Genomic DNA, 24,582 nt, shown 5'->3' with positions numbered 1-24,582 from the left:
TGGCGATACGTGCGATCCACAAAAGGCCACATCCATTGAGCGCAATGCTTGCAGAGACAAAGGAGGGTACACAAGCTTCGACGGTAATGATGTTATTTCTTCCCCTGGAGGACCGGCTCACGATGCACTTATCTGCTCATCAGAACAAGAAGAGGCAGGAAGCTAATCATCACAGCAGATGAAGACCTTCAGTGGCTATGATGAAGAACAGAGCCGAGCATGGACATTGATAGCAGAGTTTCTCGGTGCCTTGAAATGGACTTCATGTCGTTTCACATCTCGGAACCTTTCAGTTACTGAATGCGATAGAGGCCAAGTGAGGTTGGTATTATCGGTGTGATTTACTAAAAGGTGTCACTGTGCAGAATTTTTTAAATACACTGAAAAGAAATGATTGTTCATTATGCAGGTTGCGGCGTAAAAAACAATTATCGTTCGTGCTCAATTATTCATTTCAATAGAATGTTTACGAGAGTATGTGTCCCTTTGGCGTTGGCAGTGCTAAAAAAATTACCATAAGATACACAAAAAAAAAAACTTGCGTCCTTCTTGACCAAATTTCTTAAATCATTTGGAAGTTAGGCCAGGCTAACATATTGCGTAGCACCTGTTATGTTTTGGAAGTAGGCTGGGGGTAAGTCGGTGCATTCAGATGGGTTAGCAGGTAGATAAAAGTGGATTTCTTTGAATTAGTGGATGGAATATATGCAAAATATTGGCTGAATTAAGGTGTAAGAGTGAGTCCGGTTTGTATAAGCATCGCATGGAAGGTGATGAAAAACTCAAGAACTTAGATTTCTATATCAGCATGCTGACGGCGTCAAACCTTTTGACTAATCATGGAATTTTGTACCGGAGAATCTTAGATATTTTTTCACAACATCCTAAATGCTGTCACAATAAAAAATACACCGAATGCCGAAACGATAACGCGAAATGATAAAATATGATTAAGCCGAAAGCATAAATTTAGAGCAGACGGCCGTATCTTCTACCCATCATTAAAGCTGACCGCTACAAATGAGTATTCACAACTAAAAAGCGAACCGAGCAGTGACTTTTATAAATCAGTGCATGATGCATTTTATATTCAGACGTTTCTTGCTTGAAATGTTCGAAGCATTTGATCGCTGTTTTATCGCTCCAGTTTCATATTTTGCAGGTAAGGAATGCACGTTACAGACAGCAATTAAACGACACAGCCTTTTCTGCGCACTTAACGAGCAAGGAGCTATAAGCTGTGCAGACGGCGGATATGTCGAAATACTCAGATGTCGCAAGCTTTGGATCCCGCACGACGCATTGCAAATGAATCAAGGACTGTCACAAATGGAACCGAAGTAAGTAAGAATCTGCGGTGTAAAGAACATTTACTAGGCAAATATCTTGTGAAAAACTGGTTTCCTGCGAACAGCTCTGCCTCCTTTCCTGACGTAAGGTATAGGTTTTGCTGGCTATAAGTGATAAACAACCATAACTTTGAGCTCGAGCTGCAGATTCTGGAATCTGGTGGCGTTCAGCGTAAAATCCCCGAAGTTTGTTCTGACACGTGAGCGAATTTATTGGCAGCTTCTGCCTCAGTCGTCTGTTATTTTTACCGCGAAATGACGAGAAGCAGTTGCGGTGCAAGGCCGTCCTTCGGGACATGCAAGTGAAAATCCGGCTGCCTACTTTGAGAGCCTGAGAGTGTGTATTCTTTATTTTTATCTCCTTAAAAGCACCATAAATATTTTCTGAGAATTTTTCGGATATTGAGGTCTCTTTCAGAAACGTGCTAAGCCAACCACAATGAAAAGAAAGAAATGCCTGCTAAATATATGCCAAATACATTGTTATATGCCAAGTATACATACACGAATGTGAAATGCAAATACACAAATAACAAGTTGCACAGCTTATGGCAATCCATGCTCAACAGATCGTTTACCAAAAAAGGAGCTTGAAAGGCGATTTTCTGGTGGCCCCGCAAAGGAGCGAGATGTAATAGACTGCTCTCTTTTTTGCGCCTGCTTATAACATCTTATAGGTATTCTTCATAGAGAAGGTAGGGCCAGCGATTACTCACTTGCTTTTTAGTAAGCTACTAGTGACGTCATCATATCAGTAATGGCATGCCTATAAAACGTGCAGTTAACAGTAGGCCACTCATCAAGAATCCCTGATTCGAGCAGTCAGCGGGATCAAACCAAGACGAGTTCTGAGGAAGACTCCTTTCCAAGCCGAGCGAAACGTTTTATGTTTTAAAACTTATTGCGCCAATTATTTCGTCTGCAGGCTGTGAATAGAAAATTGGCCACCAAAGAATGCAAAAAAGACGAACTGCGCAACAAGAACACGGACGAAAGGGAGGCAGACACACACTAACGCAGACTTACAACTTTACTAAAGTAAAGTTGTAAGTCTGCGTTAGTGTGTCTGCCTCCCTTTCGTCCGTGTTCTTGTTGCGCAGTTCGTCTTTTTTGCATTATGATCAACCAACTAGCCCGACAAGTCCTGTTGAACCACCAAAGAAACTTTTCGGCTTGCATTTTTTGCCGCCTTGTTGATTCTATCTTCCCCAGTAATCGATCAGCGGTACGAATATAGCAAGTGAATGTTTCTGGCCTGCTTTGATCTTCAAGTGCAAACACCGCCTTTCGTTTCACGCAGCCATGAAAGCTTTTAGAGTTGGATACACAGGGAGTTTCATGCTTAGCTGAGGGGCTAGAAAAGCAGACAAAAACTTTTTTGAGAACAGAACAGAGTTTCTTTAAAACTGCTCCAGAAAAAGTTTCTGGAGTGAGAAAACGTTATCAACGTGCTTTGTAGCTATAAATGAAAACATGTCTGCAAAGTGCATGCAGCATGCTCCCATAGACCTTTTTAAAGTTTTTGTGTTTCCATATTTGGGGTCCTTGTCTTCGCTGGCAGTAGCTTGGGCTCTATAGTGGCATGAAGTCTTCAGTCGATTCTCCATTCACACCCGGAGTCCTCATTGCGGACGTGATGTTAACATTTTAAAGCGCCCGTAAAGAATGCGCGCTGATTGCAAACAGGATGTAGTAAAAATGTTCTCACAACTAGTTTAAAGATCAAGTTGTGGGAGTAGTGGCGTCGGCGTTAAGTGGCGGGCGGGGTTACTATTTGACTGAGCATAAAGGCAGATGCTGAACCTGTGCCGCATAGTCGATATATAACGGACGCCTACCAGTGCCCCAAAAGCTGTAGCTTTCTCTATAAAGTTCGAAAGTGGCCTTCCTACACGCACGTTTCAGTTTTCAGGCCTTCCGGGAACACTAAAGGTGAGACGCTCTACAGTAATACATTTCTTTTACTTGAATGCGCCGATATATCTGACGCTCAAGCAAAACAATAAACGATGTTCATCATCATCATCATCATCAGCCTAGTAGGAGATTATATTCTACCAGCACAAAGGCGGGGCAGCAGAGCAGATATTTAATGCACGCTGGAGGATTGTATAAGGGCCACCAGAAGGTAATTTCAATTACACCTTTGAAAATATACGGTCTTTCAATAGGCTCAATAAGGAGAGCGTCGTTATTTTCGGCGATCTTTCATGCGTTCTAATCTATGCGGCTGCGCTGAAATCGATTCACTAGAGAATCGGTTTGTGTATTCTTGTTTACCCATTTTCTCCGCAGCTAGAGACTAGAAAGCTTAAAAGCAGAACCAGCATCCAGTGTAACTAGTACAAAATTAGTTATGCTGACCAAAGAATGCTGTTGTCGGGAAATCCCGGTGTCGAAGCGAAGCGCCAAAACTAGAGGTGCAACATAGCAGGCTTCGAGGGCCGAGATGTCAGTGCCAGGCTAGCGCCCTGGGCACGCAACGCTCCACTTTGTTTCCATCTTCTGCCGAATTGCGTGGCTGACACTAAGGCGCCACCTATGAGCGTCGAATTGAACGTCATCGCGTTGCGGCGTTGCTATAATATCACTTTTATTGAAGTAATCTCGCCGCAAGTGCTCTCGAAACAAGTGTTATTTTTTAAAGCAAAATCGAAATTTTGTACAGCATGCAAACGACAGTCACCTAATCTTGACCGATACACTGCAGAAGCAAATACATGTTAAAAGCTATAAGGGAATGGATCTAGGGTATGCAGCAATATTTTGTCCGCTACACATAACAAAGAACAAAGATACAAAACATCTGCAGACCGCAAATTGTATCATCCAAATTTCCCATGTGAGTTCCACGATCTGCACAAATCGGGATGGAACCTAAATAAGATCACCAGTGACTCTGACATTTTATGTGTCTATGAATACGCAATAAAAAAAGAAGCAGATCAATGATTTTATGTGCTTATAAAAAGAAGCAGACCCATAACATAGAATACTGCTCGTAGAAAGCAGCAGCTATAAGCAAGTGGCAACCTCTCAGTTTGTGTTTGTAAAAGATGTCACTCGGTCCAAAGAAGTTCAGACGAAAAAAAATAAAACAAAGGAGATAAACACCTAGAGCTATGCGCGGACGTCACATCAAATGAGCAGTCTTGACATTTCAGGAAATAGCCTAGCACCAATTTGAGGTATTTTTCATTGCTACTCTAGGAGACCAATAAAACGAGAAATTGTCAAAAGCTCTAGGGAGAAGAGAACACATCTATGTCAGACATGGACTGGTAGTCGTGAAAATCTTTGAAGCCATTATTTTGGGCCCTGCAGGCTTGCGCGTTCGCGCGTGTAAAATCAGCCATGACAGGTAACCCAACGCAAAACTCGAGTCGAGTTTCGTGCAGCAAGTTGGCCGTGACAGCCTTTCTTTTTCAGGCAAGTAGAATTGAAGTCCTACTGAACATTTCAATTTCATGTACGACTAACTTTAGTTTTGTAGCTTATCTTGCATTTTAGACGCGGTGATAAATCGTGCTCCACACAACACTAACCAGAAATAAACAAAAATGAAAATGGAATGTCTTAACGAAAGGTGGTGGCGGTGCCACCTGTCGTAACTGAACATGTCTGCCGAGAAAACAGTGAGAGGCCTTGAAACTGAGTCTATTTTTTTATATATACGCACAAGTAAGAGCTCCTGCAAGAAATTTCAACATCGACGATTAACTCTTTAGGTAGTCGCTCCTGTTCAACTTCGCAACAAAGCGAAGCAAAATGAAAGCTCTAGAAATTATTAAGAATATAGCCCTCCTCACTACCTCCAGGTTTTCTTGTTAAATATTTGTTTTACTACGCGGAAGTTACAAATCAACACTGTTTTCTTGGTGGTATGACAAACTAGCACGCCCAGCTCGTTGTCAAAATCAATTGATTCCAATCCAGAGCATTCAGGTCCTTGCGCTGAATCGACATCAAAAGAAGGCGGAGTAATGGAGAGGAGTGCCTGGTTAGATGTGTACAAATGGGGTGAAAATTCATCCTGATTTTTTGAAGCATACATTATTAAAGAAATGCACTGAAGCTAAATACTGGTGGCCTGATTACTGCTGTACCTTAATCATTATTAGATATAATAAATTGATGCCACTTATTACATTCTGTTAGGTTCTCTTTGAGAGTTTACTTCTTATGGTGTCTGGATGGCCTTGAGTAGCTTATTATGTAGCTTCGAGAGCAGGTTATACGTCACCATCGTTTTCGTCATGAAATGAACCAGTTCTTTTTTTAACTTGAGCATAAATTACAGGTTCGCATCACAAGAAGGCATTTCCTTCGGTGAAATGTAAGAAATTGTTTCTAGAAAATAGAGAGTGCGATACTAGCCACGTTGTTTTGAACGCAATATACATTAAAAAGTCACCGTTTCCAGGCTTTGGCTTTGGCATTCGGCTCTTCTGATCGCAAAATCTTGAGATCAAAGCCATTCTGTTCCGGGCTTAACCTCCCCCGATTCCGTGTACTTACTGGCGTATTCTTATCAAAAGCTTTGCAGAGCTCAGCTCATGATGATGACGAATTCGCTGATATTTTTCTTCCTTTTATGATGTGTAGCGTGCTACTGACCGTCCAGCCGCAACTAAGCGGAACTGTCCTCTTTGCATGACTCTTGCTTAATTTCTATTTACTCTGTGCATCCAATCGTTCAGCAAGTGCTCTGCAAGCGACAGACTCCATAATTGCAGTCTGTTTTTGCCTTTCATGTTACTATGGGACAGACGTACTCGAGGCCCTTATATCTTGCCACGCAATGTCTGATCTTTCCTTTTCCTTTAGTAGCCGTCATAAACAATGTCTCGCATTACAGAATGCATGAAGGTAATCTAATGCTTCTTTCGCTTTTTCCCGTCACCTTGTCCCCAGTTGCCTTACCACGTCACCCGACTCCTACATAACGGTGCCTTTCCGGAGTTAGGTTATTTACTTCCCCCTTTCTTTTTTGTCTAGCTTGCAGATCTCCTCCGCTGCTTTATTATTCATGCAGCGACGTGGGCGTTCCGCGCACTCTGCAGAGAAAGCCTGATCAACGATGAACAAGAGTTAACCATAGCTGCAAGTACAGAGAGCACTCCCCTGTTCTTTGTCGTTGCAGTGTAATTGAAACACGAAGCATGTTGTTGTCTTCAGTCGCTGGGTCACAAAGGTTCGCAATTCAACAGAACTCGTTGTTGCCACAGTTTATAATGAGGAGCCTCATGAACTGCTGCGCTATGCGAAACAGAGGCTTTCTGACAGCATAAAGCATATTTATAAATAGTCACCGCCTGCATTTTCATCAAAACATGCGCCTCAAACCTCACTATGAACAGTGGAATTGTTGGTAACACTAAAGGTATTCTCACAAACCTGCCATAGAGAATGCCTCTATATAGAGATTGGCCTTCAAAAACATGTGCGTCTGAACTGAGCAGTTGCAAAGTACTTGTGAAACACAAAAATCAGTTGGTCCACAGAATCATCGTGGCAGTTTCGACAGCGAGATTGCGAGAGTATTGTGCCAGTACGCTCTCCGTCGCGTTAACAAAAAAGGAAATTGAAATGTCAAGTTCTGTTCCACCTCCATGATTGCAAGATTTTTTTGTCATTTTGAAGTGCATGAGCAATATGCTTGCGGCTTTATGGTTGTGCAGGCGGTATAAGAAGCCGTCCGTCTTCGCAATAAACTCAGTTGTACGACAGCGCCTGTCTCTTGCCCTGTTCCTTCGTTTTAAGCGGTTCCATCACAAATAACAAGCAAATTTAGCAACATCATACTGGTCTTGTACTTGGCATATGCGCACGTCCTATCATGGGTACATACCTTAGGACAACGTTTCTTTATCTCGGGGTCTTGCTTGACGGGTGCCAATAAAACTTCACCTTTTGCTCCATGAAGATTCGGAAAGGCTGAAATAGGGAGCCGAGGGGTGAACCTTAAAGCGATAATAATACGGCTCACACTTACGTGAAATATGCGTTCACCCCCCCCCCCCCCCACTCTCCCCTCTACCTTTTATGAGCGTCAGGTCTCGTCGGGACGCGAAGTCAACACAGCTGCGTTCTTAACCCCCAAATATACTGTGCTGGTTCAGACTCACAAACTGGTACTGTGATTTACTCTTTAATGATTTCAGCGCTATCCACTATACAAACTCCAATGCTTATGCATCCACAGACGAATAATTTCTTGTTTTTTTTTCTCCTATTTCAGGCTGATGAGCCATCCTTCCTCTTACCACAGCCATGTGACTTCATAGTCATGTGTCGTCCCCTGCTGTTAGCCTGAGTCATCTGTGCTCACCTCTTCAGACGCTACAATGTTTGTTGCGTAATAAACTGCGAGCCTCAGTCCATAAATTTCTCCTGCAGTAAGTTGACCCTCAGGCACGCTTCTGTGTTCTCGGATCTATGCTCTTCTTTTCTTTCCCTTCGTCACGATGCTCGTAAGCTGCTATTCACTCAGATAACATTGAACACGGGCACTAATTCGAGCGAGCTGCCTGAAAACGTACGCTATTGCATCACCGCTTCTGATGCGTTCCCTTTTGAAAGTAGTAGAGAGCATAATGCAGGTAAACAAGCATAAATACAAACTACGCAATGAAGGAAGGAAGTATTGGCGGGGTTGGCTGCAGATGCTACTGTAATTTAGAGAAGAAATTTACTACCCGACATGTTTTCAAACTAGCGTTTAGTTTCTGTTCTACTGCTGCTTGAACGGGCCTTCCGAGAGAAACGGTCAGGCGGAGGTCTCCTAAATAAAGCCACGTGCCTCAGTTTAGTAGCGCTTTCATTTGCGTAAAAGGTTGAGCTGCCTGTTCTCGTTATTAGTGAAAAAAATCTGTTTTCTTTTCCTACTGTGTAGGGCATCTTTTTTTAACCAATCACCTTAATTAATGTTCTCGGTGCAAGTTTTTATGCTGGTATTTTCGCTCTTTATACGGGGCTCCCTACAGTTCAATCATTTTGCTGAAGGGGAGATTATCCCGTTTTCTTTTCAGTACATTCTTTTGCACAGACATATAACTTTGATGGTTGCAGTTTATTTTTCAATCGTTGTTTATTTTCCAGAGGTTACTCTAACGGCTATGCTAATAGTAGGAAAGTATTCATTGATTTCAAAGTTAGAAAACGTTTAATAACGTACTAAGTACTATAACGTATTCTTCAAAATTTCACACCACAAATCTCCTTCTGAAACTAAAAATAATGTCAAAGTCGGCACACAGAATTTGAGAAGAGCCCACATATTAACTGGCTACCACATATCGGTGTGAATAATAATAATAATAATAACTGGTTTTGTGGGGCAAAGGAAATGGCGCAGTATCTGTCTCATATGTCGTTGGACACCTGAACCGCGCCGTAAGGGAAGGGATAAAGGAGGGAGTGAAAGAAGAAAGGAAGAGAGAGGTGCCGTAGTGGAAGGCTCCGGAATAATTTCGACCACCTTGGGATCTTTGCCGTGCACTAACATCGCACAGCATACGGGCGCCTTAGCGTTTTTCCTCCATAAAAACGTAGCCGCCGCGGTCGGGTTCGAACCCGGGAACTCCGGATCAGTAGTCGAGCGCCCTAACCACTGAACCACCGCGGCGGGGAACGCCGTTTTATGATTTAGTGCAACACTTTGGAAAAAGAAAATTGCATCGCTATTTCGTTGTCGGGCACTTTCTCTTTTGCATCATAGTAAATCGCTTTGGATAACAAAAAATAGGTAGCGAAAGCGGGCAAGATTACTACAGATGCAAAGTGAAGAAGATTTATCAAAATTACTTGTATATCAGGTTGATTACAGTAAAAAAATATTCAGTAGTGTTTTGAAGCCTCCCTGCACTTAAGCGCTACTCCCAGTGCTACTCAAATGAACACCTTCAACGCGAAGTAATAAGGCCTATATTCGCATTTAGCGGTAGTAAATCTTGCTCAACATTAGAGTGCACGAACTCAACTATTTTTTGCGGGACACAACTGAAGCACATTGAAGCTCGGAACCTCTATGGACGTGTTAAAATTTAAAAAGAGAGAATCCATAATCCAGAGTGCTAGTTGCAGAAATCATAGCCATCTTGGAGTGAGGGCCAACGACTTTAGATAAGGTTCTTATCTAAAAACGTTGGTGAGGGCCTAATTGGTGTTTGCTGTTCTGAAAGCCTGCATACGCGAAGCTTGCGATTGGAAGCCGCAGATGAACTCCCCGCTTATTTACAAACAAACAGTTGCCAGATTCCCATGGTGCAGCTGCGTAGACAAGGCTAGGTGTACTCATGGTGTAAAGTGATGGTTACAGATGTGCACTTGACTTTCATCACTGTAAAGAGAAAGTCAGGAAAGGCATGTATTATACGCACGCGGACTGTAGAAACGCAGCTTCAGCGTTTCGAGGTCGGTTTGAAGGAAGGCCATAGTGCATTTCCGGCCGCTTACGGCCAAGTGGCTGTGAGCAGTGTGCTTTTCAGCGCACTTGCGCTTATGTCTAAACAGCCATTTTATGGTGACGGTGCGTTTCGTGGACTTATTGCTCGGAAGCGTCATTCTAAATTCGAAAGTATGTGAGACAGTACTCAGGTTCTACACTTAAGGCGTTACACGGAGAAAAGGAGAAGGAGGGATACCCTTTGGTTTCTCATTTAGCGGACGTTTGCTTGGAGGTCTTCCTCCAGCCACAAAGGATTCAGTTCAACACAAAAAAAATCACAAAACTAAGCTTTTATTGTAATACAAATCGAACATCCGTCTTTACCTTGACGTTTAACAACAGGCGCAGATATAAGAAAGCGGTACACCCAAGATGGAAAGCAGAACGTGCAAACAACACATAAGTGGCGAGGGCAAAAAAGTACACTTTGAAATAGAAGAGCCATTACCGGAAGTAGCCGAGCTAGGTTCACGAATCGATAACGAACCGATCTTGCACAGCCTACTGCCGCCGGTGTCGAGGCACCATCGACGTCTGCGGAAGTGTTCTGCTTTTCATTTAAGTTCTTCCAGCGTTTCTTACTTTGGAATTTAGTTCCTTACTTCTGACTGTGCGTTACTGTGCTCTCCTATCTCATTCTTGCGAAGGCAGAAAGGTAGCGAACGCGCAGGGAAGTTATGTGTGACCTGCACCATCGCTTCTCTTCGGTTTCCTCGCTTCCGGGTCGCTGCCGGCAGTTAAGTCGATTCTCTACCACGCGTGTGTCATTGAGGGCACACAGTATTCTACTTTATGCGGTAGAGAAAGCGGCGAGCGGTGTTTGTGATTTGTCTGGTGGTGCAGAAGGTGCCGCATCTTAGCGACCTGAAACACACTCGGCTACGTTGGCATCAGCATGTTCCCCAAGTGGGGTACTGAAAAGAGCAGAAGCCCTAGGGCCATTGCGTTGTGCGTTGAAGCGAGACTTCAGTGCGGGTATGTGTGGAGGAGACATACTGCCTGAGAATGTTAGGCCAAGCGAGCGACAGAGTTCTGGGCACTGATCTCAGGGGTCGGCCGATTGGGAAGAAGCGCTCGCAGTTTCCACCCGACGGGTTGCTTTTCGCTTGGCTTGGCTTGAATGCCTGAACGGCTCGAGATGCTGTGTAAATGTCAAAGATTGACGCGTTTAGCTGACTAGTTACCGGACGGGGAACGGAACTACTTTTACCGCCAATATGTGTGCCCCTTCGTAATAGCTCATCTACTGCTCTATGCTGTGGGTCAACATTTATAGATGCGACGGGAACGCACTCATATTGCCTACTCAAACGGAATGCCGGAAAATGCAAATTTTTTTTCCTTGAGTAAATCTTCCTGCCAAGGTATCGTCATCAGCAAACGCAAAACATTGGAGTTTACAAGAGAAAACAGCCTGCGCTGCGGTAACCAACATATACTTGATTCCATCTTTTCCTAGATTGCTGCTGATAAATATTTGGTGAAAGCAAGCTTCTCCACCTGGAGCGGTGATATATCGATGTGGAGCAACTAAGTTATTCCGCACTATGGCTTAAACGTGACTGAGCCTTGCCCTGTGAACATAAGTGCCAATGAATGCGATTTCGATATCCAACTAAATGAGCGGGTTCCAAGCTTCAACGGACGAGCGCCGCAGCTGCTCCGCACCACGTGACCGACCACGTGACAGCCTGGCGACGCAGCCACGGGGTGGCGGCGCCGCCACGCTGAAGGCTCGAAATGCTACCGTAATGTAGCTATCGTTACAAAAGTGAAGAATCGAATAACGTTGAAAAGTCAAAGGTGACCTGCTGCCCCCCAAAAAACAGTTCTTCCATAGCGAACCTAATCAATTTTCCTTCTAGAAAGACAATGTTCTTACTGTTTTTTAATTTCATACCTCTTTCTATATTAAACCCCCAATTTCACGTTCTTAATCTCCTTAGCCACTCGCCAAATGTTACTTGGAAACGGACATGAAATGTCATTCATAGAATGCATTCATGGAAAAGCTGCTTGGTAAGAGAACAATTTGAAAGGAGACCAAAAACGCGGGAAATTTCAGAAACAACTTTCAAAGGAACATGCAAATGAAGTATTTGCGTTGAGTCTTTAGAATTTCCTTCCTTGGCCGAAAATATTATTGGCGGCATATTTAATGCTAACTACCAATTATATATTTGACAACAGTGAAGAAACCCAAAACATCCAGACGCTTTTTCGACCTTACGATTCATTTCTGTCAGAAGAAATGAAATTCACATGCGTGGACGCATGAATAAATTCGTTCATTGCGAGGCGAAACCCGGGATGCGAATTTTTGTTGCTGCAACTAGCCTTCGTTTAGTTACGCAAGGTGAAAGAACACAGGAGAGCATCCAAAGAGGAACTTCTCTGTTCGTGTTTTACACAACACTTGAGAACTCGCCCTCAGATCACAGTGAAGAAAAGGAACAGTGAAAAGGCGGCCTTGTTTCTTTAGGGGCGGAAATCGCTTCGTTGCTGCAACAGACCCATTGCATCGTTGCTTGCTTAAAATTTCAAGCAAACACAGCGAGGCGGTCTCCTTCCGTGCCACGGGAACCTTTTTGCTGCCGCACCGACACAACCATAGAAGAGAACGGAATTTGCCTCGTACGCGCCATTATGTTTGGCGGCGCCACTGTATGCCATCTCATTTTTACATCATTCATCACAAGCATTATTTTTTCCCAGGATTACATTGTCTTATGCTTTCATTCATTCCTGCCGTTACCTTGGGGACGCAACAACTGCCTTATTTATTTTAAATATTTATATGAATAACGGCGTGCAACACTTCGTCAAATATTTATGCTTGTATTCTAACCGCGTTGTGACGCACATCACGTCAGCTTCGAAATAAACAGCGAACAGGTTGTGCAGCACGGCGCAAACATATCTATGTTTGATTGTTGATTTTAAATTTTCTCGGTCACTTGTTTGTAATCTCTTCTCGTTGAGTCAACTTCCTGTTGTGCCCTTGCTTTCAAAGTACGCTCGTGAGGAACAACAGATGGTGACTAATTTACTAAAGGTGAGAGAACATCCCAAGATGCTACTAAAAAAAAGAATACGATAATCGTACAGGAATGCTTTCCAGTAGTCACCATCAAAGATCAAATTCTTTCATCGATTGAACACAGCATCGAAATGTGCTTTTGGGCATACGGAGTCTTGCCAAGTCTTCCTGATAAGAGGCAATAGATACTTCGGCTCTTTTCCTCACCGGTGCCATCCAGCTGTTGTGTCTTTCTAGTATTGCTACTTATAATCGGACTTGAAATTAGACTAAAGTTGTAATAAAAATTTTATTATAGCTACAAATAAAATTGAAATAATATAAATGTAAAACTGAAATGAAATGAATTCCGACTCTCAATCACTGAAATGTGGCAGAAAGTGGAGAGAACATGTCACGGAATCTGTCCGGAGAACACTCGGACCGAAAGAATGGACTAGGCGACGGGTGTACCCACACAAACGCACATTTAATACACCCTACGTGGCACACACACTAGAATACAACCAAGAAAACTAACACAAAACACAAAGACTATAAATAAACACGACCCGGGCACACATCTACTAGCGTCTACTACTAGTGTTCTACTATTAGCGGACGGCGTTCGTCGTGCTCACGGTTCGTTCGGTGTGGCTGCGGCGTTGTATGGATCCAGTAGGCGGCGTCGAGGCGGCGTTCGCCGTGCGTCGGCTGGCGTCGCTGGCGGTGCTCGACGTGCTCGGGCTGGCGTCGCTGGCTGCGTCGTACAAGCTCCAGGTCCAAGCGCCCGTGGAGACGATGCCGGTATTGTTGGCGTTGGGGGCACCACCCGGATGGGTGGCAACAGTTCTGGAGACATCCCTGGCCGTAGCAGGTGGTAGCGTCCTCTGTTGACTCCCCGGAACGTGCTCAGGCACGGCAGGAAGTCCACGATGCGATGTCGTAGAACGCGAGCTCTCCGGTCCGGAGCAGTAGCCGGCGTCGCTCTCTTCCCGCCAAAGTGTCCCTGACCCGCCGGAGCCTCCGCTTCTCTGCTGTTTCCCCCTGTGCCTCGCTCTCGCTCGCCCCTTTTATAGCCTCGGTGTTAGTCCACGTAAGCCTTGTCGTCGTCTTCTTCTCTTCTCCACCAATGATCTCTCTCCACGTCACCGTATGCTTCACCACCAATCATCTCTCTCCACCTCAACGAATGCTTCTTCCTCTTCTTTATTCTTCGGTTAATTCGCGTCGTCTTCTTCACACCTTTTTAACTTTAAAATTTAATTTAGGCTCCTTAATATATGTGACAAGGGCCCCCTCTCTCAAGAGATTTTCCATGAAAAACTGCTCATGTCATCCTCATCTTCAAGCCATCCAGCCAACCGACTATCTTCTGTGACGATTCTGGACCCAGCAGACAACACCCCGCAGAGGTCCACCACACACCAAACGCACACCACTAACACAGCACACCAAATTGCGTTTCCAGAACACACCACTGCCGCTGTCCGCACAGAGTCCTTAATAAACATGTTCGTGTCCACAACACACTCCCTTGTATAATCACGTACCACCAACAGCAGCAACAACAACAACAAAATAAATCCTAGAGATACATTAACACAACAACAAGATACATGCCAGGGATACCGAGAGCTGTTCAGTTGGCTCTACTCATGAAGTCCGCTCCAACGTTATCTCTGCCTTTAATATATTTAGCCTGAAATGAGTATTCCTGCAAGGCCAAACTCCATCTCATAACTTTACTATTGTTCATCTTGGCCTTGGTTAAATATTCAAGCGGCTGATGATCTGTCTGAATCCTGAAATGTCTCCCATACAGATAAATGTGGAATTTCTTTACCGCCCACACCACCGCCAAACATTCCTTTTCAACGGTGAAGTAGTTGCGTTCACTAGCCGATAATCTCTTGCTTGCAAAAAATACCGGATGTAGCACGTGATTCTCTTCTTGCAAGAGTACGGCTCCTAGAGCTCGGTCTGATGCATCAATGCGAAGCACAAACTCTTTATCCATATTCGGAGCAAGCAGAACGGGCGGTCTTGCCATATGCCCTTTTAACATCACGAATGCATTTTCATGTTCAGCAGTTCAATTCAGCTTATTGCTTGCCCCGTTCTTAGTGAGTTCGACAAGCGGGTCGGCTATGTGGGCATAATCGGGAATAAAGTCCCTCTAGTATCCCGTTAAGCCCAGGAACGACTGTACCTCTTTCTTGGTCGTCGGTGTCTGGGCCTGCTGTATTTTGTCTAAGATGTCGCCTTTCGTCGCGATACGGCCCATCCCCAGCTTGTGTCCGAGAAAAGAAATGGCTTCAAAGCCCATCTCACATTTTGCCGGCTTTATGGTCAACCTGGCTTGCTGAATTCTATCAAATAGTTTTTCCGCCGTAGTTACATGCTCTTCCCACGTATCTGTTGCCACCAGGATGTCATCAATATAGTGTTCTACATTTTGGAGCCCATCCAAAACCTTCCTCATCAGCTTCGTGTATATTGCAGACGCTATCTTCAAACGAAAAGGCATGAATTTAAACTGGAATAAACCCGCCGAGCACGAAAAGGCAGTCTTCTCTTTAGAAGAATCCTCCATTGGTATTTGCCAATAACCTTAAGCTAAGCCGAATTTAGAAAAAAATCTTTTGTGAGCCACCTTAGCGAACACCACGTCCGCTCTTGGTATGGGTCTGCATCGGGTACTATGATGCCATTCAGCCGACGAAAATCTACACACAGTCGGTTAGTACCATCAGGTTTTTTGACAACCACGAAAGGCGCATTGTATGCTGACCACGACCTCTAAATCACACCAAGCTCCAACATAACCCGCACATCCTTTTCTATTGACTCTTGAACTGCAAAGGTAGTGGGTATTGCTTCACGCTGATTGGTCTATCTGTAAAAAGATCTAGTCTGCAACTTATATCAGTTTTGCCTGACACATCTGAAAACACAGCGTCTTTGCTTTGGAGTAGGGCCTTTATCTGTGAGCTTCCGGCTTCATTCAAATTGGGGTTTATTCGCACCTTATCCCAACCTACCGTTTTCTTCCCACTGCATGTGGGCATCTCGACAACATCATCTGTCTCCTCGGCTACTACCGAGCATACTACCTTGGGGGCGCACTGTATGGGAACTCTTTCTTCGTACTTTTTCAACATGTTTGCATGGAAAACCTTCTTGGTGTTGTTTATCAATAACTCATAATCCATGTCGTTTTTCTTCTGCGTCACAAGGTAAGGGCCCTTCCACTGCATCAGTACCTTATTATGATCCGTTAGTAGCAGGATGAGAACCTTGTCCCCCGGATTCAAATTCCTGTGAGTGGCTCTCTTGTCATAGTAGCCCTTATAGCGTTCGCGCGCCATTTCCAGGCCTTGATGTGCAAGCCTGCATGTTTCTTCCAACTTGTCCCGCAACTCAAGAACGCATGTGTATTTTGTCTTGAGATCTGATGCAATCTCATTATTAGCCCACAGCTCCTTGAGTATTGTAAGTGGACCTCTAACTGTTCTCCCATACAACATCTCGAAGGGCGAGAAACCAAGACTCGCTTGCGGTACTTTGCGGTAAGCGAACAAGAGAGCTGGGAGATATCTATCCCAATCAGTAGGTCTCTCCTGGCACATTTTCTTGATCATAATTTTGAGGGTGCCATTAAACCGCTCTACAAGCCCAGGGATGGTAAGGCGTGGTCAGTAACTGCCTCACTGACAAAAGGCGGTTAACCTCCTTCATTAGTTCCGATGTGAAAGTCGAGCCCCGGTCACTCAAAACTTCCCTCGTGAACCCATACTGCGAAACCATTTCCACAAGACCCTCCGCCACTTGGATACTGTCAGTTGTTCTCAGTGGAATAGCGTCAGGATAACGAGTGGCCACGTCAACCAGAGTAAGCACATATCTATTGCCTTTGGCGGATACTGGAGAGATTGGCCCCACAATGTCAATAGCCACTCGCTGAAACGGCAGGTCGATGGCTGGCATCTTTCCCAGAGGTACGGGACCAACTCTTCTCTTCGGAACTGTGCGCTGACACACATCACATGAGCGAACAAAGCGCTTAACGTCACTCTGAACACCCGGCCAAAAGAACTCCTCGCTGATCCTAGACACCGTTTTTTGAACACCCTGGTGTCCGGCCATAATGGCGTCATGACCTAATCGCAACACGGTCTCTCGCATATCTCTCGGTAACACCAGCTGTTGGACCCGCATTCCTGAACGAAATACGCATTCCCTGTGCAAAAGACCATTTACCAATTGATACTCGAATGACGTCCGACTCTTCTTTCTTTTCACCTTTTCCCCGACTCTTTCGAAGCAAGCCTTCTAGCTCGGGTCTTCCTTTTGCCTAATTGCAATTTCGCCCGGTGTTACGCTCAGGCACAGCGTAACAGGAGCAGAGAGCGGACGCTGCGTTGCTCGCGCTGTCGCTTGAGCTCTTGTCTCCACTGCCGACGAGAAGCTGACTGCACCCGTCTGAGCTGTCGCGGGCCTTTCCTCCTTTGGATTTTCTTCAACGTCGAGCATCCTCCACTCGGGATCGGGGTCTTCGACCCTTCTTGCACCCGTAATGTTTCCAAAGATGAGATCGTAGATGGGTTGGTCTACGCATTTTGCCACTACCTGCCCAGTATTATATGGCGTGGACACTAGAATCCTGGCTTCAGGAAGATACCTTACTGCGCTGTCTACCAGAGTGACAGCCGATGCTTCCCCTGTAAGATCCTCGTCCTACACCAGGTTTCTCCGAACCAAGATTGTGTTGGCTCCGCTGTCTCTAAGCACCAGTATAGGACGGTTTCATATTTGCCCAACCATCACCGGCATTGCTGCTTTCGACTTCGGTGTTCCACTCACTGCCTCATTTTCCAGCGGCGTTTGCTCTCCTTTCAGCTGTGAAATTTCGGGTGGCGTGACAGGTTCTACAACAGTCGGCAACGCATGCAGCGCGGTCCTGCGTTCTGTATCAGCACTCATCCAGAGTATGTCCCCTCCTCTTACAACCTTGACACGCAACCTGTGTTTTCTGGGCAGCGCTACTAGTTGGACAATCAGCAGCACGGTGTCCAGCCTTGCAGCAGAGAAAACACCTTAATGGCGCCTTAGATGAACCGCCATATGCTCTTGGTTTTGCGCATCTGTCTTTAGGGTCTTTTGGGTTTCCTCTTTTGCCTTGCTCAAATTTCTTAACCATTGAGCCTCGAGGAAATCGTCTGCAGTGTCGGCGAACTCTTCCAACGAACACAACTTTCTTTCTTTCAGGAATAGCGCCAGCTTTGAGTTGCAACATGCTAAAAATTGTTCTGTGACCAGCTTGTCACGCACCCCTTCAAAAGTGTTTTTTGTGTTTGACATATCAAGCCACCTATCAAAATAGTTGGTCAGCCTGCAGGAAAACTGCTTCGCGGTTTCCGAATCCTCAGGTGTCGCGGTGCGAAATCTCTCACGAAAACCCTCTGCCGTAAGCCTGAATCTTTGGAGGAGTGCCTTTTTGACTTTCTCGTAGTCCATGGACTCAGCAGCAGGCATCCTTCCAAACACATTCAGCGCCTCTCCGACTAAACACATGCTTAATGCCGTGGCCCATTCACTGCGCTCCCAGCCTTGCCCCAAAGTTATCCGCTCGAATCGTTGCAGATATGCATCAAAATCATCTCTCTTGACATCGAATGGAGCCATCAGCTTCCTTAGACAAACTCTGGCCGGTCTAGGAGATTCTGTACCCGCTGAGGAACGCTGATCATTGTCCGTGATCTCCTCATATCCTGCCACGACATGCGCCTGTTTCCTCAAAATAAACTCCTTCTACCGTTCTATCCTTCTTTTCTCCTATTCTGCTTTTCTCCTGCTCTTCTAGCTTCTCGCTCTTCTGCCCCGCGACCTCTTTTCGCCTCGTGCTCTTCTGCCTCGCGAGCTCTTTTCGCCTCGCGCTCTTCTGCATCACGAGCTATTTTCTCTTCTCGCTCTTCTGCCTCGCGAGTGCCTGCGCGTGATTGCGCCCTTTCCTCTCTCTGCTTCTTTCCCTCCTCCTCCTCCTCATGCATCGCCTCTTCCTTGCTTAACCCCAGCTTGAGCGGCAGTTCTAACGTTTTTGCCAAATCCATACTTTCTGCCCTCGAGAGATCGGAAAAATCCGAGACAAAGCAAAAAGAAAAAAAAAGGAAATGAATCTTGGCACAGACTCGCCACTTATCTTTGTCACGGATCTCTCCGGAGAACACTCGGACCGAAAGAATGGACTAGGCGACGGGTGTACCCACACAAACGCACATTTAATACACCCTACGTGGCACACACACTCGAATACAACAAACTAAACTAACACAAAACACAGACTATAAATACACACGACCCGGGCACACTGCTACTAGCGTCTACTACTAGTGTTCTACTATTAGCAGACGGCGTTCGTGCTCACGGTTCGTTCAGTGTGGCTGCGGCGTTGTATGGATCCAGTAGGCGGCGTCGAGGCGGCGTTCACCGTGCTTGGGCTGGCGTCGCTGGCGGTGCTCGACGTGCTCGGGCTGGCGTCGCTGGCTGCGTCGTACAAGCTCCAGGTCCAAGCGCCCGCGGAGACAATACCGGTATTGTTGGCGTTGGGGGCACCACCCGGATGGGTGGCAACAGCTCTGGAGACACCCCTGGCCGTAGCAGGTGGTAGCGTCCTCTGTTGAATCCCCGGAATGGGCTCAGGCACGGCAGGAAGTCCACGATGCGATGCCGTAGAACGCGAGCTCACAGGAGCAGTAGCCGGCGTCGCTCTCTTCCAGCCAAAGTGTCCCTTACCCGCTGGAGCCTCCGCATCTCTGCTGTTTCCCCCTGTGCCTCGCTCTCGCTCGCCCTTTTATAGCCTCGGTGTTAGTCCACGTAAGCCTTGTCGTCGTCTTCTCTTCTCCACCAATGATCTCTCTCCACGTCACCGTATGCTTCTGCACCAATCATATCTTCCTCTTCCTCTTCTTCTCCTCAAGTAATATGGCACATACCCACGTGCGGGGGATTGGCCAAGGTATAGAGAAGAATGCCAATGAAGCATTTGCGCGGGGAAGGAAACGTCAGAAGACTGAATCAAGATAAAACAAATTGGGAAAAATAAAATGAATTCAAGAGGTATGAGTCATCCGGAATAGAATCAATCTAGCCTTCTTTGGACATGCGAAAGAATTTTGTATATAGCTAACAAGATAATCGATTAGTTGCACTTAAGTAATCGTGAAGGTAGCCGCATACACTGCTTAACGGGAATCCCTTGGCACTCGCACCGAACGATAGAAGAACTGTAAGAGGCAGAGGCAGTCCTAGTCTCGAAAGAGGAACCTCCAGATATTGCTTTCTCTGAACCGCGAACCGCCGGCAAGAGAGGAGAAAATGATCGATTGATTCAACTTGCCCACATGATACACAAAGGTTTGTCGCAGCGAACCCGCACCTGCATAAGTACAAGTTTAAGTGAGGGATTCTACATAGCAGGAGCGTCATGGACACTTCACAAAGCCTTGACTTACACCACCGGATATTCCATGGGTACTTTAGGTGTTGAAAGTCCATGGTATTGCGCAACGGATCACTCAAAGTGGCTGAAATATGTTGAAACCGCTGGAAACGTGAAGCTGCTAACAGAATGAGGTGAGGGACGGGATATATTACAGGTGCGCTGAGAGCTGACCTTGCCAATAAATCAGCCAGTGGCTGAAATATGTTGAAACCGCTGGAAACGTGAAGCTGCTAACAGAATGAGGTGAGGGACGGGATATATTACAGGTGCGCTGAGAGCTGACCTTGCCAATAAATCAGCGACCTCGTTAAAATAGACGCCTGAATGCCCAGGTACCCAGACCAAACGGATCTCGCGCACTGTGCTCGGAACAAAAAACCTAAGTGAACGAGTCAAGAAAGATTTTTCCGAATTTTGGAGAGAGACAATAACTGAAAGGCAGTCTGTAAGAATAAGAACCCGTGCGACATGTCTGGGAATTTTGAGAAGAGCCAAACCAATGGCCAAAAACTCTGCGAAGAATATAGGAGTATAATCAGGGATACGAACGGAGTAGCTCCAATCTAGATCCTGCGAATATATGCCAATCGCCGCCTTCTCACAGTTGCCGCAGGCATCAGTGGAGAGAACAGTATGATGTGGAAAATTCTGCAGGTGTTCAGAAAGAAGACCATTTAGGGTATGTGCGGGCATATGCTTCGCTTGGGACGGGAAAATAAAGTCGTAATAGAAGACGGGATCAGCCTGCGTGTCAGCAACTCGTTGCAAGGAGATCAGATCAACCTGAAGCGGAGCTAACAGATTCTGCGTGAACCTAACTTGCGGACGCTGATAACGTGGCCAGTGATTAGTCAAAAAAAGGTGTGGTTGGGATACAAAAATTGGAATACTAACGCCTGGGGCCGGGTCAAAAGACTTGAGGAAAGTACGCACTGTTAGAAGTTGGAAGCGGGAATAGAGGTTGGGGATACGGGCTTCCAGATAAAGGACAGCGTTGGAAGCTGATTTTGGGAGCCCGAGGCATAGCCGTAGGGCACGTCTTTCCAGTAAGGCTAATGGCTGCAGCTTGTAGTTCGCGCTACCAGAGAACAAGTGGCAACCATATTCCAGAATCGGTCTCATATAAGCCTTATAGAGCAACAGTAGCGTTCATTATGAAAAACCTGGCGCTATCAAAAGACGACACAGAGGGGACACAGTGTGTCGTCGTTTGATAGCGTCAGGTTTTTCATAATGAACGTGTACCAACTAGCTCAACTTTCTGCCCTGTTGCAACTGTAGCGTGTCACGACGCATGCCAAACTTTTTATTGCCAACTCGGGTCAAACGGCCCAGTGCACGTTCCCCTTTAATAACATTTTTCTTAATATGGTGTCGCCAGTCCAAATTTTCGTCATAAGTAACACCTAGGTATTTAATCGACTCCACCTGCGGAATTGGAGTGGAGCGGTAGGCTAGCGAGATGTACATAGGAGCGTCGGGTGGAAATACTAGCACGCCGTATTTGCTGACATTGAGTGATAAATTGATTTGGTCCAACCAGACTTCAAGAGCATTCAGATATGCCTGCAAATACCCGTAGAGCACATGAATATCATTTGCTGATGCGAAAAAAGCTATATCATCTGCGTATACATTAACTGTAACGTTAGGATGAATGGGGATGTCCCGAACTAATATGTTGAAAAGCAGAGAAAGAACAGAGCCTTGCGGCACACCTCTTGATTGACCATAGGTATTAGAACAAAAAGATCCGTCTGTACAGAAGAAAAATCTATCTTTTAGAAATTCACAAATCCAGGCGTAGAGGTAATGCGGTGGTCGTAGTTGAGCAAGCTTGTTAATGAGGACTGTGTGCTCCACGCTGTCATAGGCCTTCGCAACGTCAAGCGTCACCAAGGCCGATACTTCTCTCTGGCGCATTGAGAGTCGTATTCGGCTCTCGAGATTCACATGCGCGGACCATATGGAACAACCGCGACGAAAGCCAATCTGTGCGGGGCTGACGCCGTTAATGTGATGAACATACTTTGTGAGGCGACTGTGTACTACTCTTTCTATTAGCTTTACTAAATTTGAGGTTAAAGCAATCGGCCGAATATTGTCTAATTGAAATCCATTGTCTGCATTTTTTAAAAGTAAAATTATTTTCGCAATTTTCCAACTGTGAGGAATCCAAGAGGTTTCCAATGACGCATTTACGATATCTAGAAGGTGAGTTGGAAAGTCGTGCGCTAAAATCTTTAACATGCCCACAGTAATCCCGTCAGATCCCGGAGCAGCAGAGTGCATCGAGGAAACAATTTGCAGGAGCTCCGACACGTCGACCTCAGGATAGTCCGAGCTGGGGGTGAGAGTGTGCAAAGGTTCTGCTTTCTGTACCTGGAAACGTAAGGCCAGCCTCTGCGCGATGCGTTCAAGGTTTTGCTTAGCCTCCTGCGGAGACATTACCGTTGACCTTATGCGATTGGAGGCCGGAGAGCTGTTATTCTGCGCCATGAATCTATAGAGAGCCTTCTTATTCTGGGGTTTTTGAGAGATACGTGTTTAAATTTTGATTATAATCCTCCTTTGCCTTTTTAACAGTTGTTTTGAAACATGCAGAGAAGAACTTATAATTTATCCAATTGGCTGGGCTCTGATTATAGGAAAGGCTTTTCCAGGCTGCTTTTCTACGACGATAAGCTTTCTCACACTCCTCCGTCTACCAAGGAGACGGCTGTCTGGCAGGAGCAGTAGTGCACACCGAGAATACAGAGCTCTCAGCAGCATCTTGCAGAAAGGTAATTGTCCGCTGAGCTCTTTGTGCTCGACCTGAGCTAACTATGGAGGGGAGTGAGGCAGATATCAATTTTTTTGTACATAATGTGGTTTAGAAATTTCATGGTTGCACCACCTTTTCTGATAGCCGAGGATATAATAGAAAAGGTTATTGGAAAGTGGTCACTAGATGTACCTGATTCTTCAGTTGACCATGCAGATACGCCAACCCCACGAGATGCTAATGTTAAATCTATGATTGAACGGGATCTTCCTCGCATAAAGGTTACTGCTCCGGAATTACAGCAGCGCACTGCATTCATTGACATCCAGGACCACAGAAGCTGGCCGCAGGAGTCAGAGCGACTATCCCAGGCACTGTGGTGCGAATTAAAATCTCCTGCGATGACTGTGCTGTTTGCGCCGCTCAGTAAGGTATCCAAACAGTCTGTCCTGTGGACACCGATTGGGAAGTAGACGTTAGCAATAGTGACTTTGGCGCACTGTGGAAGGGAGATTTCAACCGCCAACAACTCACAGTCAGGGCGCATAACTCTCTGCGAGATTGATGCCCGGTGACATATTTTCGTAGAGATCATAGTTATTAAGCCACCACCCCTGCCATTAACGCGATCTACCCTGAAAACAAGAAATTTTTAAATGTAAATGATTTAAGTGGAGAGAGCCACGTTTCTTGTAAAATCACAATATCTGGATTATGTTTATGAAGAAGTAATTCAAGATCCGGTAAAGAAGAATGTACGGAGCGACAATTCCACTGGATAACTTTTAGACCCGCCATGATTATCGACTGGTTAAAGAGGCATCAACAGCCTCCTTCAGCCCATCAGTCTGGGGAATTAATTTGGGGGGGGGGGGGGGGGGGTCCTTTCTTTGCTTTGACTTGCGGAACAGATGACTTCGAGGGTGAGGAAGAAGCTCGACGCTTCTGGGAAGTGGTGAGCATTTCAACGTCCATGCTACAAGGATCTACGTGAGCGACACTGTCAGGAGCGCTGTTGGCAGGCGGTACTTGGGGCACGGTAGGAGGCGACATGGAATGAATCTTACTAGCAGCACTTGGGAGTGATGCCGGCGTAGCCGCCGAAACATGTGATTCAGTAGGCAGAGATTGGCCAGCAACAAGTTGAGATAGAGCCTCGGTGAAACTGCCCAGCATTCGCTCGACCACCACAGAAAGAGCCTGTTCTACTGAGGACACTATTGAAGTAGTCAAACTTGACGGTATATCAGCAACAGAGCTTCGCGCACGGCCGGCATATGTATTATCCCTCCGATCCAGAAGTGCATAAGCATCTGCTCACGAACATCGTTTCGCTTGAATGATATCGAGCAGGCTTTGTTCGTCGGCTCGTTTTGAGCAGTTGACATCATCAGCTGAGTGGTTGCCCTTGCATAGGCAACACTGGGGCTGATCAGAGGCGCAGCTGTCATCTGAATGCCCTTCTCCACAAACACGGCAGCGGGTCGCCGACTTACA

At 45.8% G+C, this 24,582-nt stretch overlaps 1 long non-coding RNA gene across 1 annotated transcript; it reads left to right on the top strand.

Moving 5' to 3' along the window:
* The first annotated feature begins 1,163 nt into the window (after positions 1-1,163).
* On the top strand, positions 1,164-7,784 carry LOC144100736 (uncharacterized). The gene is made up of 2 exons (XR_013307824.1): positions 1,164-1,340; positions 7,591-7,784. It is a non-coding gene; the product is annotated as an uncharacterized LOC144100736 (long non-coding RNA).
* The last annotated feature ends 16,798 nt before the right edge of the window (positions 7,785-24,582 follow it).

Source organism: Amblyomma americanum, chromosome 8 (genome assembly GCF_052857255.1).
Source record: "Amblyomma americanum isolate KBUSLIRL-KWMA chromosome 8, ASM5285725v1, whole genome shotgun sequence".
NCBI classification, from domain to species: domain Eukaryota; kingdom Metazoa; phylum Arthropoda; class Arachnida; order Ixodida; family Ixodidae; genus Amblyomma; species Amblyomma americanum.
Note: the sequence above shows the minus strand (reverse complement) of the source record. Positions and strands in the feature narration are given on the sequence as shown.